The following is a 6,681-nucleotide window of genomic DNA, read 5'->3' as shown; positions in this document are numbered from 1 at the left end:
GCAGCAGGTAGCTATGACCACAGCTAATCTGTGCCATTAAAGCACAGCCTAAACTGCTTATTTCCCCCTTAGCTACATCTACCACCTCTCCCACACGTTGTGTGATTTTCTATTTAAACTCAGCCTTACAGCAGGAGCTTCCCCTTAACATTCACTTGTGCAATGCCTAGCACCATGGAGATCCAATCTTAATTGTATGCCTGAAGATCGTACTCTAAGTAGTCTCACAAAAAATGAAGAGCATTCAAGTGCTGCCAACTATCCTGGCTGTCCAGTAGTGCTCCCTCATCACTGCAGTATTTGCAGACCTACTTTGGAGAACTTTTCCATCTTCTCCTGTTTCCGGCAGGGGTATTATCTGTGCTTGTGAGGATTCAATTAATGCCATTGATGTGAAATGTTGTTCCATTCATCACTGGCCACAGCATCTAATGAATAGGATAATCTAATTCTGCCCAAATAAATATGACACCAAATTAAAAGAGTTCATAAACAGCCTCCAAAACAAGTGAGTTTGTTTCAATTTATTGGCTTTTAAATTACACCGGATCCCTCAAGTACCAACCTAGCTATAAACAAATCTGTGCCTGAGTTTGAAAGTTTATTATCACTAATGTTTGCCTTTATTTATACTAGAATTGAGTGTTAGTATTAGCTGGAGGAACAGAAAAAGGGAGGTCATCCAAATGCCACAGTTTTTAGCCACAATTTTCCTAAACTAGTAAGAGAGCTTTAAGGCACAATGTATTCTAGACAGTTACTTTTGCTTTGTTTACTGTCACTGAAACATTTAACAAAGTAGTTATGACCGATCATTAGAACCATGTGAAAAGTTCACCAGGAAACCAGAAAAAAGAAGCAATGCCTAGTGGGTATTTGGCTATTTAAAAACAGACTCCTTACCCTGTCTGCCACCAAAAACCAAAGCCACAGTTCTAAGTTTTTGCCTGGTATAATTTTATTTGGGAATCAGCTGTTAGAAAAATTATTATGTATATAAAGACAGATTATCTTGTCAAGCTCTTCTTTGAATTTAGCCTGATTTTCAGTATCCTATGTTGTCTAACCAGCCTTTACAGAATGGTTGGCAGGAAAAGAGATAATCAGTGTGCTTGTGGATTTCTTACAGGATGATCTAGATGAAAGAGAAAGAGGAAGGAACTGTAGATTCAGTGTGGTTCTTAAAACATAGATCATAATAAATCACTGATTTACCTGTGGACAATACCTGATGCTTCAGAAGAACCCCCCTTGTGCTCACTGATTGAAAATCCTGTTTATTTAACAGCTTCTATAATGGATTCTGAACCCTTTCATCAAAATCAATTTAGCCTCACTACAGACAGTCCCATGAAGAAAAGATCTGTCTCCACCTGGCTTTTCCAGTTAGCACATTACTCATAGTAACACAGCTCTGGCTTAGAAATCCAGAGCTATCATGTCTGCAGAGCAGAAAACTGCCTTGTGCATGGATTTTCTTTCAGTCCCAGATGCATGACAAGCAGTGGGGAATAAGTGGATTAACCATAGAATGGTTTGGGTTGGAAGGGTCCTTTAAAGGTCATCTAGTCCGATGCCTCTACAATGAGCAGGGACATCCTCAACTAGATCAGGCTGCTCAGAGCCCCACCCAACCTGACACTGAATGTTTTCAGGGATGGGGCATCCACCACCTCTCTGGGCAACCTGTGCCAGTGTTCCAGTTCTGGCAAGGCTAGAAATTATCTCCTGTACTCCTCCTATTGCTCGCTGTCTGGATCTTTTGAGATCTCTTTAAACTCAGCAATTAGATGCCACAACACTGATCTCTTCTGTTAGAGAAGATTGCTAGTGACATTTAAAGCAATGACTCTCCCTCCCTTTTGAATAACATCAGCCTTTATCATGGCTAAAATAACAAAGAACCTTTCAGCTCAGTGGCTAAGCCAAGGAACTGAAGGGGAAACCATGGTTCTTTTGCTTAAACTAAAATAGAAATTTAGGAGCTATTTCGGAAAGTGAAAAAAAAAATGTTCTCAGGAAAATTGAAATATTAAACTTTCTCCCCTCCAAAATGTCATGTTTCAGCTTTAGATTAATGAAACCTTTTAATAATTGTTTTCCAGCTTGTATTAGTTTTTAAAATAAAGTTGCCATTTTAAAATCAATACATGGAAATGTTGACTTTTATCTTTCCCCCTATTTTTCTGCCTCATATCCATTTACAAGCTCAGTTAAATTTCATTTATGTTCACCAAATGCCTTTTTTTCAGTGAAGATAGTACTGTCAATAATATTTTTCCCACTGCTGACTGTGATTCTATGTTTCCCTAGAACATTACTACACATGACTCAGTTCCTGTTTGGGCTGTAACTCAATTTCAGAGCTCACTGCCATCTATAACTCCAAAGAGCAATTTCAGCTGAAATCCTAAATTGAATTACAGATTTGTATTGTGCTGCTCACTATTTATTAATAATATCGTGCCTACAACATATCCTGTTCTTCATTACCATGGAGAGAACAGTACTGGTTCCTCTGTGGGACCCAGAGCTATTTATTTCTTCAAATGTTAGATTCTTGCATGTACAGAACCTACAGACATCTGTGTTTCTTTTGTAATAAGTACTTTTATCTAACCAGAAATGCAGAAAAGGTTTCTCAGGACTATGAAACTAATTGGATGTATCACATGATTTATATATCATAGAAAAACATCACCATAAGTATTTCTTTGCAAGTAGAAGAATGCAAAGTATTATGGGATAAAGTCCATGGGACCTTTGAACTCCCATCCCAGTGACACTCTTAAGTGTCGGGCATAGAACTTTCAGTCAGAAATGCCAGTCCTAAGCCTCCAACAGACATGAGCAGTCCAAGGTATGATGCTGATGCACCATGGTTAATTAGGATTTGTAGCAGTAAGGAATACTGGAGAAACAAACAAAGCTTGAACAAAGAATACTTTTCTCAGAAAGATACAAGAGCCCAGGTCCCCAGGGCTGGGTGTTTCTATCATCTTCTCAAAAGAGAGGCAGATACAAACCCTAAAGTATAAATTCTTTTCTACAGCCTAACATAAGGGTTTTAGTAAAAAACCAAAAACTATAGATAATTTCTTGGAACCTCAGGGCAGAGTTCTTTGGGTTCAAATGGATGACACCATGAACAACTTAGAAGGCCAGTAATGTTTGCAAAAATGGGAATGATGGAGAATTGGAGCTGACCTTGTTTACATGTGGCCTGAGAAGAGCTCACTGCACTGTGTCAAACAAAACATCTCTTGCTGCTGCAGTATCCCAGGCATGGAAATGTTCTTCAGATATTTATCTCAGCCACTAAAGAGCCTTTGGAATCAGCTCAGGCATTTGGTTTCAATGCAGAAGTTGAAGGAAAGCCCGTCAGGTCTTTGGCACAGGCCCATCTTAGCATGTTACAGTTTGCTGTTATCTTCCCTGCAAGGGAGATTCCATACAATAGCCTCAAGGAAGATGTACAATTTATTATCAGATGGCCACCTTGCCAGCAGAATGGACTGCTTCAAGAAAGCCAAGCAATAAGCCACAACACTAGGAGACTCCATTACCCCATCTGGATGCCTGTGGCAGGAAGTATTTCCTCACTGCAGCATGTTACATTAATAAATCAACACTAATCTACCATTAATTTATTAATTTAAGAAAAAAAAACAATCAGCAGTTTCCATTTAGAAAGGCTCCCATCTGCCCAGCAATGAGGATGCTCTCCCCTCGAGCCTTTCTCCAGCCCACCCCAGAGCAAATACTGGGGCCATCCACACTGGCATAGCCCACCTTCCCTTTCCCCCAGGCCACACACTGTGCTGTCCTGTGTTTTGGCAAACTCACCCTCTGCTCGGAAGAGAAGAAGTGCTTCTGGGCTTCTTCAAAGACTCCAGTGTCAGCTCTGGTGGCTCAGGCAAGGCTCTTGACCTGCCCCACCTCAGCCCCAGCTCAACAGCCTACAGCAGCCAGGGTTGGCTCTGTTACTGACAAGGAAACTGTAGGGAAAGAGGAAGACCAAACATCTTTCTCAGATTATTTCCTGCCCTTAAAAACACTTTCTTAAGCATGAGGAGATAGGAAAGAGATCTTCCGCTTTCCCAACTAAGATATTTACTATTTTCTTCATCTACTTCCCAACAGGAACAATGTATTTTAACATCCGTTTGAACACTTAAATATATTTTATTCAAAAATTACTCCAAACTGTTGCAAAATAGAAATGCAAGTGAAGCCAAACCCATCCAATCTTTTCATCTTCTCTCCAGATGTCACAGTGATGACATACTTCTTAAGAAGCAGAGCCTTTGCCTGTGGCTGGCCACTGCCTGGAGATCCTGTGTCTGGCCTTTTGGGATTCAGGCCACATATGGACTGGGATGCTGGGAGAATTAACAACACTATATAAGGTTAGGTTTCTCTGGAATAGAAACCTTCAGAGGTTAAATGATGTATATGCATTAGCATCCTCTCTGGAATAGATTTTTGTTAGTTTTCCAGGCATCAGGAATGGAGCCAGTAGTTGGAGACAGCTATTCCTACGGATACCTGGGTGTCAGTTGAGCAGAGAGCTAAAGTACCTACACCCCACCAGGCTGATGGAGAGCACAGCTCCTGCTGTGTGTGTGCTGCATCTCAGGACACCGAGCAGCCACCTGAGGGGGACAGCAAGGTGGCATTACTACAGTCCCTGAAGACTCCCTGTACACAGGTCTTTCTGCAGCTCAGGGAGGGAAAAAGACTGGCATATAGGGATCAGAAGGCCTGCACAAGTCACGGGCACTTTTTACATTGCCTGTGTTACCTTTTCCTTGCTGAGCTTTTATCTTGATTTTTGTGCAATAAAATCATGTTAATAAAATTGTGAATGAATAGAAAGGCCTTAAGTCAATCGTTGCATTTAGAAAAGACTGGTTAGAACAGCTTAGGAATTGATTCCGATTTATTAAAGCACCTGTTCACCCAGGGAACATTTTAGCAACAATCAATATGTAATTAAATCTTTATTGATGTTTTACAATTGTTTTGTTTCCCAGCAATTACAGTGATAGAATCAGCTTCCCGTGATTGTTTCTCTTTTCCAGCTTTACTACTGATCTTGTGTGAGCATACTGGCAACTCAACATCTCCCAAGCTATTATTAATAAATTGGGATCACAAACACAGGGAAACAGCTCTAATCCTGACCCACTGTGCTAAGCACAGGCCAACAAAAGCCAACCTCTGAGCTGAATAACCTGATAACAATAATAACAGGGAGCTTTGGGATGATATAAGCACAAATGTTTCAGTGAAATCATCAGATAACTCTGAACTAAAATATGTTTGAAGGGCTGAATTTCATTAGGCTTTTCTAGTCAGAATTTAGGTCCCTCAAAGTTGGGATTGCTTTTCATTTGCTGCTTGTCCAACTTCAGGAAACGGAGGTGTTGCTGGTGCAGCCATGTAAATCATTCCCGCTCTCTGCTCAGGCAGCCACGAATTCCCATTTGGCCTTTCTGAAATAATACCTCAAACACAGGGGAATGGGTCATATTTTCGCTAAAACCTCATCACGTGAGTCTGGTCAGAGCAGTGCATTCCTGCAGAGCCCCTTAGCCGTGCCAGCGCCAAGGGACTGCGGGGTGAAAGCCCCGAAACTGGAGTCCCAAAGGGGACAGCAAACGCATCCTCCCCCTCCCACCCCTCGCCCCCGTTGCAGCCTTTACGGCAGCTGGGAGGGAGAACAAAGGGGGAAAGGGGGAAAATCTCGCCACACTGTGCCTGTTCCTCGCCTCTCCCGCGGGAGCCCTGCCTGGAGAGGTGAGGGATGCCCGGAGTGCAGCCGGCGGGCTGCGCGCAGGCTGTGCCCTGTCCCCAGCAGATGGAGGTGTAAGCACGGCTTTCCCTGCCTCCCCTCCTCCTCCCGACCCTGGCATGCCTCTCGTGGAAACCAGCGCCCGAACCGGCTCAAACAAACAAACAAACAAACAAAACAAAAAACTCCCAAACTAAACCAAAGCACACACAAAAAAAACCCCAAACAAAAACCCCCAAACTCAAACAACAAACAACAAAAGGAAAACAAATAAAACCCAAAACCCAAACCAAACAAACTACCAAAAAAAACCACAAAAAACACCCAAACAAACAAAAAACCCCCAACCTCCTCCAACCCAATAACAAACAAACAAAAACAAAAGAAACCCCCACACCACAACCCCCCTGCAAAAAAAAAAAAAAAAACCAAAAAACAAATCCAGGGAAGGCTGATCATCGGTATCCAGTAGAACAAGGGACTAAATCAAATGGGGCCTTTGGCCAGCAGAAGGGTCGTGCAATTCCCTGTCGTTTGGTGCCTGTAGCCAGCCCATATCCCTCAAAAACTGAGAGAAGAACCCCTACCTTGAAGCTCAGTTAAGAGACCTGTCTCCAACTGAATTTAGTCCAGGTGAGGAATTGGGATATCACTGAAAACACAAGCACTTAAAGGGGCAGGGATTGAAACCTCCTTCTCTTTTGTGTTCACCAGAGGTGTGCAGATACCCCGAGCCCAAGTCCCAGGTCTGTGGTCTGGACTCCTTAAAACCTTTTAACTCACCACTCTGACTGCTCTGGTTCCTGTTAATTTGAGCAGTGCAAGCAAGGTATAACCCCACAGACAGTAAATTCATCCACTCGATTGGAAAAGCTCCTTTCCTG

The sequence above is a fragment of the Chiroxiphia lanceolata genome, chromosome 8 (assembly GCF_009829145.1).
Source record: "Chiroxiphia lanceolata isolate bChiLan1 chromosome 8, bChiLan1.pri, whole genome shotgun sequence".
In the NCBI taxonomy this organism is placed as follows: Eukaryota; Metazoa; Chordata; class Aves; order Passeriformes; family Pipridae; genus Chiroxiphia; species Chiroxiphia lanceolata.
Note: the sequence above shows the minus strand (reverse complement) of the source record.